The sequence below is a fragment of the Rhinopithecus roxellana genome, unplaced genomic scaffold, assembly GCF_007565055.1.
Source record: "Rhinopithecus roxellana isolate Shanxi Qingling unplaced genomic scaffold, ASM756505v1 contig360, whole genome shotgun sequence".
In the NCBI taxonomy this organism is placed as follows: Eukaryota; Metazoa; Chordata; class Mammalia; order Primates; family Cercopithecidae; genus Rhinopithecus; species Rhinopithecus roxellana.
Genome location: NW_022142587.1, coordinates 178068 through 195143, shown reverse-complemented (window position 1 = coordinate 195143; position 17076 = coordinate 178068).

Sequence of the window (17076 nt, the reverse complement as noted above, 5' to 3'; positions counted from 1 at the left end):
TCTATTATATCTATTATGTCTATATTTTCTAACTATATCTATTATATCGATTATGTCTATATCTTATACCTGTATCTATTATATCGATTATGTCTATATTTTATGCCTATATCTATTATATCTACTATGTGTATATTTTATACCTCTATCAATTATATCTATTATGTCTATATTTTATACCTATATCTATTATATCTATTATGTCCATATTTCATACCTATAACTATTATATCTAATATGTCTGTATTTTATACCTATATCTATTATGTCTATATTTTATATCTATATCTATTATATCTATTATGTCTATATTTTATACCTCTATTATATCCATTTTGTCTATATTTTCTACCTATATCTATTTTATCTATTATGTCTACATCTTATACATATTTCTATTATATCTATTATGTCTGTATTTCATACCTATACCTATTATATCTATTTTGTCTATATTTTATATCTATATCTATTATATCAATAATGTCTATATCTTATACATATATCTATTGTATCTATTATGTCTATATTTTATACAATTTTTTATTATATCTATTTTGTCTATATTTTATAACTATTTTAACCATGTCTGTATTTTATTCCTATATCTATTATATCCAGTATGTCTGTATTTTAAACCTATATCTATTATATCTATTATGTCTACATTTTATACCTATATCTATTATATTGATTATGTATATATCTTATACATATATCTATTATATCTACTATGTCTATATTTTATACCTATATCTATTATATCTACTCTGTGTATATTTTGTAACTATATCTGTTATATCTAATATGTCTATATTTTATACCTATATCTATTATATCTATTATGTCTAAATTTAATGCCTATATCTGTTATGTCTATATTTTATACCTATAAGTATTATATCAATTATGTCTATATTTTATACCTATATCTATTATATATATTATGTTTACATTTTATACCGATATCTATTTTGTATATATTTTATACCTATATATATTATATCTACTATGTCTATATTTTATACCTATATCTATTATATCTAATATGTCTATATCTTATACATATATCTATTATATTTATTATGTCTATATTTTATACCTATATCTTTTATATCTATTTTGCCTATATTTTATACCTATTTCAATTATGTCTATATTTTATTCCTATATCTATTATATCTATTATGTCTATATTTTACACCCATATCTATTATATCAATTATGTCTATATTTTATACCTATATCTATTATATCTATTATGTCTATATTTTATACCTATATCTATTATATCCATTATGTCTATATTTTATGCCTATATCTATTATATCTATGTCTATATTTTATACCTATATCGATTTTGTCTATATTTTATACGTATATCTATTATGTCTATATTTCATATCTATATCTATTTTATCTTTTGTCTGTATTTTATACGTATATCTATTATGTCTCTTATGTCTATATTTTATACCTATATCTGATAAATCTATTATGTCTGTATTTTATATCTATATTTATCATGTCTGTAATTTATACCTTTAACTATTATAACTATTTTGTCTGTGTTTTATACCTATATCTATTATATCTTTTATATCTATATTTTATACCCATAATTATATCTAATATGTCTATATTTTATACCTATATGTATTATGTCTATATTTTATATCTATATGTATTATGTCCATATTTTATACCTATAACTATTGTATCTGTTTTGTCTATATTTTATACCTATATCTATGATATTTAATATGTCTATATTTTATACCTATATCTATTATATCTGTATTTTTTACCTGTTTCTATTATATGTATTACATCTAAACTTTATACCTATATTATTCTATCTATTATATCTGTATTTTATGCCAATATTTATTATATCGATTTTATCTATTATACATATATTTTATACGTATGTATATAATATCCATTATATCTATATTTTATGCCTATATCTATTATAACTATTGTATCTATATTTTATACCTATATCTATTATATCTATTATGTCTGTATCTTATAACTATATCTATTATGTCTATATTTTATTACTATATCTATTATATATTTTGTATCTATATTTTATATCTATATCTATTGTTTATATTTTATAACTATACCTATTACATCTATGATGTCTATATTTTATACCTATATGTATTATGTCTATATTTTGTAACTATATTTATTATATTTATTAGGTCTATATTTTTGACCTATATTTATCTTTTATGTTTATATTTTATGCAATTATTATGTCTATTTTGTATACCTATATGGATTATATCTATTATGACAATATTTTATACCTATATCTATTAAAATTATTAGGTCTCTATTTGATACCTATATCTATTATATCTATTATGTCTATATTTTATACTTATTTCTATTATATCTATTATGTCTATATTTAATACCTATATTTATTATGTCTATATTTTATACCTATATCTTTTATATCTATTATGTCTATATTTTATAGCTATATCTATTATATCTACTCTGTCTATATTTTATACCTATATCTATTATATCTAACATGTCTATATTTTATACCTATGTCTATTATATCTATTATGTCTGTATTTTATAGCTATAACTGTTATGTTTATATTTCATACCTATACATATTATATCAATTATGTCTATTTTTTATACCTATGTCTATTATGTCTATTATGTCTATATTGTATACCGATATCTATTATGTCTATATTTTATACCTGTATCTATTATAACTACTATGTCTATATTTTATACCTATATCTATTATGTCTATATTTTATACCTATTTCTATTATATCTAATATGTCTATGTTTTATACCTATATCTATTATGTCTACATTTTATGTCTATATCTATTACATCTATTATGTCTATATTTTAAACCTCTATCTGTTATATCTATTATGTCTATATTTTATACCTATATCTATTTCATCTATTATGTCTATATCTTATACGTATATCTATTATATCTATTATGTTTATATTTAATACGTATACCTATTATATCTATTATGTCTATATTTTATATCTATATCTATTATACCTATTATATCTATATTTCATACCTATATCTATTATATCTATTATGTCTTTATTTTATACCTATATATATTTTATCTATTATGTCTATATTTTATACCTATTTCAATTATGTCTGTATTTTACTCCATATCTATTATATCTATTATGTTTATATATTGTACCTATATCTATTATATCTATTATGTGTATATTTTATACGTTTATCTATTATGTCTATATGTTATACCTATATCTATTATATCTAATATGTCTATATTTCATACCTATGTCTATTATACCTATTATATCTATATTTTATAGCTATATCTATTATATCAATTAAGTCTGTATTATATACTTATATCTACTATATCTATTGTGTCTATATTTGATACCTATATCTATTATATCTATTATGTCTATATTTTATACATGTATCTATTATATCTATTATATCTATATTTTATACCTATATTTATTATAACTATATTTTATACCGATATGTATAATATCTGTATTTTATAACTTTATATATTATATCTATTATATTTATATTTTATAATTATATCTATTATATATATTTTATACGTATATCTATTATATCTATTGTCTATATTTTATACCTGTATCTATTATATCTATTTTTTATACATATATCTATTATATCTATTATATCGATATTTTATACCTATATCTATTTATCTATATTTTATACCCCATCTATTATATCTTTTATGTCTATATTTTATGCCGATATCTCTTATATCTATTATGTCTATATTTTATACCTATGTCTATTACATCTATTTTGTCTATATTTTATACCTATATCTATTATGTCTATATTTTGTACCTATATCTATAATGTCTATATTTTATACGTATATCTATTATATCTATTATGCCTGTATTTTATACCTATATCTATTCTGCCTATATTTTATAACTATATCTATTATATCTATTATGTCTGTATTTTATACCTATATCTATTATACCTATTATGTCTATTTTGTACACCTATATCTATTAAGTCTATATTTATACCTATATTTATTATATCTATTATGTCTATATTATATACCATTATCTATTATGTCTATATTTAATATCTATATCTATTATATCTATTATGTCTGTATTTTTTACCTATATCTATTATGACTATATTTTATACCTATATCTATTATTTCTATAATGTCTATATTTTATACCTATATCTATTATATCTATTATGTTTATATTTTATACCTATATCTATTATATCTGTTATACCTATATTTTTTACCTATATCTATTATATCTATTATATCTATATTTTATACCTATATCTATTATAACTTTATTTTATACCTAGATGTCTTATATCTATATTTAATACCTATATCTATCATATCTATTAGATTTATATTTTATAATTATATCTATTATATCTATATTTTATACCTATATCTATTATATCTATTATATCTATATTTTATGAGTATATCAATTATATCGATATTTTATACGTATATCTATTATATTTATTATGTCTATACTTTATATCTGTATCTATTATGTCTACATTTTATACGTGTTTCGATTATATGTATTATGTGTATATTTTATATCTATATCTATTATATCTCTTATGGCTATATTTTATACCTATAACTATTATATCTATTATGTTTATATATTATACCTATATACATCATATCTATTAAGTCTATATTTTATGCCTATATCTATTATATCCATTATGTCTATCTTTTATACCTATATCTATTGTATCTATTATGTCTATATTTTATACCTATATCTTTTGTATGTATTATGTCTATATTTTATACCTTTATCTACTATAGATCTTATGTCTATATTTTATACCTATATGTATTATATCTACTGTATCTATACTTTATACCTATATCTATCATGTCTATATATTATATCTTTATCTATTATATCTATTATGTCTATATTTTATACCTATATCTATTATATCTATTATGTCTATTTTTTATACGTATATCCATTATATCCACGATATCTGTATTTTATACCTATATCTATTATATGTATATTTGATACCTATACACATTATTTCTCTTATATCTATATTTTATACATATATCTATTATATCTACTGTCTATATTTTATACCTGTATCTATTATATCTTTTTTGATACATGTATCTATTATAGGTATTATATCTATATTTTATACCTATATCTATCATATCTGTATTTTGTATCTATATCTATTATATCTATTATGTCTATATTTTATACATATATCCATCAAATCTATTATGTCTCTATTTCATACCTGTATTTGTTACATCTATTATGTGTATATTTTATACCTATATCTATTATATCTATTATGTCAATACTTTATACCGGTATCTATTGTATGTATGATGTCTATATTTTATACCTATATCTATTATATCTATTATGTCAATGCTTTACACCTATATCTATTATGTCTATATTTTATACCTGTATCGATTATATGTGTTATGTCTATATTTTAAACCTATATCTATTATATCTCTTATGTCGATATTTTATACCTATATCTAATATATCTATTATGTTTATATTTTATATTGATATCTATTCTGTCTATATTTTATACCTATATCTAATATATCTATTATGTCTATATTTTATACCTTTATCTACTATGCTTCTTATGTCTATATTTTATACCTATATCTATTATATCTATTGTGTCTATACTTTATAACTATATCTATTATGTCTATATTTTATATCTTTATCTATTATATCTATTATGTCTATATTTTATACCTATATCTATTATATCTATTATGTCTATTTTTTATGCGTATATCCATTATATCCACGATATCTGTATTTTATACCTATATCTATTATATGTATATTTGATACCTATACACATTATTTCTCTTATATCTATATTTTATACATATATCTATTATATCTACTGTCTATATTTTATACCTGTATCTATTATATCTTTTTTGATACATGTATCTATTATAGGTATTATATCTATATTTTATACCTATATCTATCATATCTGTATTTTGTATCTATATCTATTATATCTATTATGTCTATATTTTATACATATATCCATCAAATCTATTATGTCTCTATTTCATACCTGTATTTGTTACATCTATTATGTGTATATTTTATACCTATATCTATTATATCTATTATGTCAATACTTTATACCGATATCTATTGTATGTATGATGTCTATATTTTATCCCTATATCTATTATATCTATTATGTCAATGCTTTACACCTATATCTATTATGTCTATATTTTATACCTGTATCGATTATATGTGTTATGTCTATATTTTAAACCTATATCTATTATATCTCTTATGTCGATATTTTATACCTATATCTAATATATCTATTATGTTTATATTTTATATTGATATCTATTCTGTCTATATTTTATACCTATATCTAATATATCTATTATGTCTATATTTTATACCTTTATCTACTATGCTTCTTATGTCTATATTTTATAACTATATCTATTATATCTATTGTGTCTATACTTTATAACTATATCTATTATGTCTATATTTTATATCTTTATCTATTATATCTATTATGTCTATATTTTATACCTATATCTATTATACCTATTATGTCTATATTTTATACCTGTATCTATTATATCTATTGTCTATATTTTATTCCTCTATCTATTACATCTATTATGTCTATATTTTATACCTCTATCTGGCATATCTATTATGTCTATATATTATACTTCTATGTATTATATCTATTATATCTCTTTTGTCTATATTTTATACGTCTATCTGTTATATCTATTATGTCTAATTTTATACGTCTATTATATTTATTATGTCTATAATTTATACCTATATCTATTATATCTATTATGTCTATAATTTATACCTCTATTATATCTAGTATGTCTATATTTTAAACCTCTATCCATTATATCTATTATATCAATTATGTCTATATTTTATACCTCTATTTATTATATCTATTTTTTCTATGTTTTATAACTACATATTATTTCTATTATATCTATATTTTAACCTATGTCTATTATGCATTTATTTTATACCTATATCCATTACATCTATTATGTCCATATTTTATGCCTATATCTATTATGTCTATGTTTAATACGTATATCTATTATATCTACTATGTCTATATTTTATACCTATATATATTCTATCTATTATGTCTATATTTTATACTTATATCTATTAGATCTATTATGTCTGTATCTATTATATCTATTGTATATATTTTATAGCAATATGTATTATATCTCTTTTGTCTATATTTTATACCTCTATCTATTATATCTCTAATGTCCATATTTTATACATCAATCTATTATATCTGTATTTTATAACTTTATCTATTGTATGTATTATGTATATATTTTATACCTATATCTATTATGTCTTTCTATATCTATTATACATATTATGCCTATATTTTATACGTATATCTATATATATTATGTCTATATTTTATACCTCTCTTATATCTATTATGTCTATATTTTACACCTATATCTATTATATCTATTAGGTCTATATTTTATACCTATGTCTAAAATGTCCATATTTAATACCTATATCTATTATATCTACTATGTCTATATTTTATACGTATATCTATTATATCAATTATATCTATATTTTATACCTATATCTATTATATCTATATTTTATACTTCTATTATATCAATTATGTCTGTATTTTATAGCTATATGTATTATATCTATTATGTCTATATTTTATAACTATATCTATCATTTCTATTATTTCTGAATTTTATACCTGTATCTATTATATCTATATTTTCTACCTATATCTAATATATCTATTATGTCTATATTTTATACCTATATCTATTATGTCTATATTTTATACCTGCCTCTATTATACCTCTTATGTCTATATTTTATACATATATATATTATGTCTATATTTTATACATTTTTTTATTATATCTGTCATGTCTATATTTCATACCTATACCTATTATGTCTATGTTTTATACCTATATCAATCTATGTCTATATTTTATACCTATATCTATTATATATATTATATCTATATTTTATGACAATATCAATTATATCTATATTTTATACGTATATCTATTATATCTATATTTTATACCTATATCTATTATATCTATATTTTATACCTGTATCGATTGTATTTCTTAGGTCTATATTTTTTACCTATATCTATTATATCTCTTATGTCTATATTTTATACCTATATCTATTGTATCTATTATGTCTATATTTTATAGCTCTATTATATCTATTATGTCTGTATTTCATACCTATATCTATCAAATCTATTATGTCTCTGTGTTATACCTATATTTGTTATATCTATTATGTTTATATTTTATACCCTTATCTATTATGTCTATATTTTATACCTATATGTATTATATCTATTATGTGTATATTTTATAACTATATCTATTATAAGTATATTTTATACCTATATTTCTTATATCAATGTTTAATACCTATATCTATTATATCAATTAGATTTACATTTTATAATTATATCTATTATATCTATATTTTATACCTATATCTATTATATCTATTATATGTATATTTCATGACTATATCAATTATATCTATATTTTATACGTATATCTATTGTATCCATTATGACTATATTTTATGCCTATATCTATTATATCTATTATGTCTATATTTTATTCCTATGTCTATTATATCTATTATGTCTATATTTTATACCTATATCTATCAAATCTATTATGTCTCTATTTTATACCTATATTTGTTATATCTATTATGTCTATATTTTATGATTATATCTCTTATATCTATTATGTCTATATTGTATACCTATATCTATTGTATGTATTATGTCTATATTTTATGCCTATATCTACTATATCTATTATGTCTATACTTTATACCTATATCTATTTTGTCTGCATTTTTTACCTATTTCTATTATATCTATTATGTCTATATTTTATGCCTATATCTATTATGTCTATATTGTATACCTATATCTATTATATCTATTATGTCTATATTATATAACTATATCTATTATATCTATTATGTCTATATTATATACCTATATCTATTATATCTATATTTTATACCTATATCTATTGTATCTATTATGTCTATATTTTATAGCTCTATTATATCTATTATGTCTGTATTTCATACCTATATCTATCAAATCTATTATGTCTCTGTGTTATACCTATATTTGTTATATCTATTATGTTTATATTTTATACCCTTATCTATTATGTCTATATTTTATACCTATATGTATTATATCTATTATGTGTATATTTTATAACTATATCTATTATAAGTATATTTTATACCTATATTTCTTATATCAATGTTTAATACCTATATCTATTATATCAATTAGATTTACATTTTATAATTATATCTATTATATCTATATTTTATACCTATATCTATTATATCTATTATATGTATATTTCATGACTATATCAATTATATCTATATTTTATACGTATATCTATTGTATCCATTATGACTATATTTTATGCCTATATCTATTATATCTATTATGTCTATATTTTATTCCTATGTCTATTATATCTATTATGTCTATATTTTATACCTATATCTATCAAATCTATTATGTCTCTATTTTATACCTATATTTGTTATATCTATTATGTCTATATTTTATGATTATATCTCTTATATCTATTATGTCTATATTGTATACCTATATCTATTGTATGTATTATGTCTATATTTTATGCCTATATCTACTATATCTATTATGTCTATACTTTATACCTATATCTATTTTGTCTGCATTTTTACCTATTTCTATTATATCTATTATGTCTATATTTTATGCCTATATCTATTATGTCTATATTGTATACCTATATCTATTATATCTATTATGTCTATATTATATAACTATATCTATTATATCTATTATGTCTATATTATATACCTATATCTATTATATCTATATTTTATACCTATATCTATTGTATCTATTATGTCTATATTTTATAGCTCTATTATATCTATTATGTCTGTATTTCATACCTATATCTATCAAATCTATTATGTCTCTGTGTTATACCTATATTTGTTATATCTATTATGTTTATATTTTATACCCTTATCTATTATGTCTATATTTTATACCTATATGTATTATATCTATTATGTGTATATTTTATAACTATATCTATTATAAGTATATTTTATACCTATATTTCTTATATCAATGTTTAATACCTATATCTATTATATCAATTAGATTTACATTTTATAATTATATCTATTATATCTATATTTTATACCTATATCTATTATATCTATTATATGTATATTTCATGACTATATCAATTATATCTATATTTTATACGTATATCTATTGTATCCATTATGACTATATTTTATGCCTATATCTATTATATCTATTATGTCTATATTTTATTCCTATGTCTATTATATCTATTATGTCTATATTTTATACCTATATCTATCAAATCTATTATGTCTCTATTTTATACCTATATTTGTTATATCTATTATGTCTATATTTTATGATTATATCTCTTATATCTATTATGTCTATATTGTATACCTATATCTATTGTATGTATTATGTCTATATTTTATGCCTATATCTACTATATCTATTATGTCTATACTTTATACCTATATCTATTTTGTCTGCATTTTTTACCTATTTCTATTATATCTATTATGTCTATATTTTATGCCTATATCTATTATGTCTATATTGTATACCTATATCTATTATATCTATTATGTCTATATTATATAACTATATCTATTATATCTATTATGTCTATATTATATACCTATATCTATTATATCTATATTTTATACCTATATCTATTGTAACTATATTTTATACCTATATTTCTTATATCGATATTTAATACCTATATCTACTATATCTATTAGATTTATATTTTATAATTATATATATTATATATATATATAATTCCTATGTCTATTGTATCTATTATATCTGTATTTTATGACTATATCAATTATAAATATTTTATACGTATATCTATTACATGTATTATATCTATATTTTATACCTATATCAATTATATCTATATTGTATTCATATGTCTATTATATCTATTATGTCTATATTTTGTACCTATATTTATTGTATCTATTATGTCTATATTTTCTGCCTATATCTACTATATCTACTATGTCTATATTTTATACCTATTTCTATTATATCTATTATGTCTATACTTTATTCCTACATCTACTATGTCTATCTTTTATACCTGTAGCGATCATATGTATTATATCTATATTTTATAGCTATATGTATTATACCTCTTATGTCTATATTTTATACCTATATCTATTATATCTCTTATGTCTATATTTTATAACTATACCTATTATATGTATTATGTCTATATTTTCTACTTATATCAATCATATCTATTTTGTCTATATTTTATACCTATATCTATTATATCTATATTTTATACCAATATCTATCATATCTATATTTTTTGTGTGTCTATTATATCTATTATGTCTATATTTTATACCTATATTTATTATATGTATATTTTATACCTATATTTATTATATCTATTATGTCTATATTTTATACCTATATCTATTATATCTATTAGGTCTATATTTTATACCTATATCTATTATGTCTATAGATTATACATATATCTATATCTATGATGTCTATATTTTATACCTACATCTATTATATCTATTATGTCTATATTTAATAGCTATATCTATTTTATCTATTATGTCTATATTTTATACCTATATGTATTATGTCTATATTTTATACCTATATTTATTATATGTATATATTATACCTATATTTATTATATCTATTATGTCTATATTTTATACCTATAACTATTATATCTAATATGTATATATTTTATACCTATATCTATTATGTCTATTATGTCTCTATTTTATGACCACATCTATTATATTTATTATGTCTATATTTAATACCTATATGTATTATATCTACTATGTCTATATTTTATATCTCTATCTATTATTACTATTGTCTGTATTTTATACCTATATCTATTATATATATATTTTACACCTGTATCTAATATATGTATTGTGTGTTTATTTATACCTATGTCTATTATATCTATTCTGTCTATATTTTTTACCTATATCTATTATATCTATTATGTCTATATTTTATACCTATATCTATCATATAATGTCTATATTTTATACCTGTATCTATTATATCTATATTTTATACCTATCTCTATTATGTCTACATGTTATACCTATATCTGTAATATATATTATATCTATATATTACACCTATATATATTATAACTTTTATGTCTGTATTTTATACCTATACCTATTATCTTTATATTTTATACCGATATCTATTAAAACTATTATCTCTTTATTGTATGTCTATCTGTTGTATCTATTCTGTCTATATTTTATACCTATGCCTATTATGTCTAAATTTTTTGCCTATATCTATTATATCTATTATATCTATATTTTATACCTCTATTATAACCATATTTTATACCTATATCCACTATATGTTTATTCTTTACCTATATCTATTATATTTATTATATTTATAATTTATACCTACATCTATTATATCTATATTTTGTACCTGTATCTATTATATCTATTATGTCTATATTTTATACCTACATCTATTATATCTATAATGTCTATATTTTATACCTATGTCTATTATATCTATTATGTCTATATTTTATACCTATGTCTATCATATCTATTATATCTATATTTCATACCTATATATATCTATTATGTCTGTATTTGATACCAATATCTATTATATCTATTGTGTCTATATTTTATACCTATATCTATTGTATCGATTATGTCTCTATTTTATACCTATGTCTTTTGTATGTAGTATGTCTATATTTTATACCGATATCTATTTTATCTATTACTTCTATACTATATACCTATATCTATTATGTCTATATTTTATACCTGTATCGATTATTTTTATTATGTCTATATTTTATACCTATATCTATTATTCTTCTTATGTCTATATTTTATACCTATATCTGTCATAACTATTATGTCTGTATTTTATACCGGTATCTATTATATCTATATTTTCTAATTATATCAATTATATCTATATTTTATACCTTTATCTATTATATCTATTATGTCTATATTTTGTACCTATATCTATTATATCTATTATGTCTATATTTTATAGCTATGTCTATTATATCTATTATGTCTATTTTTTATACCTATATCTATCAACTTTATTATGTCTCTATTTTATACCTATATTTATTATATCTATTATGTCTATATTTTATACCTATATCCATTATATCTATTATGTCTATATTTTATACCATTATCTATTGTATGTATTATGTCTATATTTTATACCTATATCTATTATATCTATTATGTCTAATCTTTATACCTGTATCTGTTATGTCTATATTTTATACATGTGGCCATTATATGTATTATATTTATATTTTATACCGATATCTATTATATCTATATTTTATACCCATATCCATTATATCTATTATATCTATATTTTATACCTATATCTATTATATCTATATTTTGTACCTGTATCTATTATATCTATTAGGTCTATATTTTATACCTATATCAATTATATCTATTATGTCTATATTTTATACCTATATCAATTATATCTATTATGTCTATATTTTATACCTATATCTATTACATCTATAATATCTTTATTTTATACATATATCTATTATATCTATATTTTATACCTGTATCTATTATAACTATTATATCTATATTTTATATCTATATCTATTATATTTATATTTTATACGTATTTCTATTTTATCTATTATGTCTATATTTTATACTTGTATCTATTATATCTATATTTTTCAACTGTATCTATTATATCTATTTTGTCTATATTTTATACCTATGTCTATTATATCTATTCTGTCATTATTTTTTACCTATATCTATGATGTCTGTATTTTATACCTATATCTATTATGTCTTTATTTTATACCTATACCTATTATGTCTATATTTTATATCTATATCTATTATAACTATTATCTCTATATTGTATAACTGTATCTGTTGTATCTATTCTGTCTATATTTTATACCTGTATCTATTATGTCTATATTTTTTACCTATATCTATTATATCTATTATGTCTACATTTTTAACCTATATCTATTATGTCTATATTTTATACCTATATCTATATTATCTATATTTTATACGTATACCTTTTATGTCTGTATTTTATACCTATATCTATTATGTCTATATTTTTTTTTTTTTGAGACGGAGTCTTGCTCTGCTGCCCAGTCTGGAGTGCAGTGGCTTGCTCTCCGCTCACTGCAAGCTCCGCCTCGCGGGTTCACTCCATTTTCCTGTCTCAGCCTCCCGAGTAGCTGGGACTACAGACGCCCGCCTCGTCGCCTGGCTAGTTTTTTGTATTTTTTAGTAGACACGGGGTTTCACCGTATTAGCCAGATGGTCTCGATCTCCTGACCTCATGATCCGCCCGTCTCGGCCTCCCAAAGTGCTGGGATTACAGGCTTGAGCCAACGCGCCCGGCCTATTATGTCTATATTTAATACCTATATCTATTATATCGATTATGTCTATACTTTAAACCTATATCTATTATGTCTATATTTTATACCTGTATCGATTATATTTATTATGTATATATTTTATACCTATATGTATTGTATCTCTTATGTTTATATTATACACCTATATCAATTTTAACTATTATGTTTATGTTTTATACCCATATCTATTATGTCTATATTTTATACCTATATCTATTATATCTATTATGTCTATATTGTATACCTTTATCTATTATTTCTATTATGTCCATATTTGATACCTATATCTATTATATCTATTATTTCTATATTTTACACCTATATCTATTATATCTATTATGTCTATATTTCATACCTATATCTATTATGTCTATATTTTATAACTATATCTATTATATCCATATTTTACACCTCTATCTCTTATATCTATTATGGCTATATTTAATACCTATATCTATTATATCTATTATGTCTATATTTGATTCTTATATCTTTTATATCAATTATGTCAATATTTTATTCCTATATATATCACATCTATTATGTCTATATTTTATACCTATATCTGTTATATCTATAATGTCTGTATTTCATACCTATATCTATTATAACTATTGTCTGTACTTTTTACCCATATCTATTACATCTATTATGTTTATATTTTATAACTGTACCTATAATATCTATTACGTCAATATTTTATAACTATAACTATTATATCTATTATGTCTCTATTTTATACCTATAACTATTATATCTATTATGTCTATATTTTATATCTATATCTATTATATCTGTTATGTGTATATCTTATTCATATATCTATTATATCTATTATGTCTATATTTTATACCTATATTTATTATGTCTATTATGTCTATATTTTATACCTGTATCTTTTATATCTATTTTGCCTATAATTGATACTTATGTCAATTATCTCCATATTTTATTCCTATATCTATTATATCTATTATGTCTATACTTTATACCTATATCTATGAAATCTCTTATGTCTATATTTTATACCTATATCTATTATGTCTAAATTTCATGCCTATATCTATTATATCTATTATGTCTATATTTTATACCTGTATCTTTTATATCCATTTTGCCTATAATTGATACTTATGTCAATTATCTCCATATTTTATTCCTATATCTATTATATCTATTATGTCTATACTTTATACCTATATCTATGAAATCTCTTATGTCTATATTTTATACCTATATCTATTATATCTATTATGTCTATATCTTATACATATATCTATTATATCTGTTATGTCTCTATTTTATACCTATATCTATTATATCGATAATGTCTATATCTTATACATATATCTATTATATCTGTTATGTCTCTATTTTATACCTATATCTATTATATCGATAATGTCTATATCTTATACATATATCTATTATATCTATTATGTCTGTATTTTATAACTATACCTGTTATATCTATTATGTCTATATTTCATACCTATATCTATTATAACCATTATGTCTATATTTTATACCTATATCTATTGTGTCTATATTTTATACCTATATCTATTATAATTATTAGGTCTATATTTGATACCTATATCTATTATATCTATTATGTCTATATTTTATACCTATTTCTATTATATCTATTATGATTTATTTTATACCTGTATCTATTATGTCTATATTTTATATCTGTATCTATTATATCTATTGTGTCTACATTTTATACCTATATCTATTATATCTATTATATCTATATTTTTTACCTATATCTATTATATCTATTATGCATGTCTATGATATCTATTATATCTATACTTTATACCTATATCTATTTTATCTATATTTTATACCTGTATATATTATATCTATTATGTATATGTTTTATATCTATATCTATTATAACTATTATGTCTATATTTTATACCTATATCTATTTTATCTGTTATGTCTATATTTTATACCTATATTTATCATATCTATTATGTCTGTATTTTATACCTATATATATCATATCTATTACGTCTATATTTTATACACATGTCTATTATATCTATTATGTCTGTATTTCATACCTATATCTATAATATCTATTATGTCTGTATTTCATACCCATATCAATTATATTTATTATGTATATATTTTATACCTATATCTACTATGTCTATATTTTATACCTATACCTATTATAATTATTAGGTCTATATTTTATACCTATATCTATTATATCTATTATGTCTAAATATTATACCTATACTTTTATGTCTATATTTTATACCT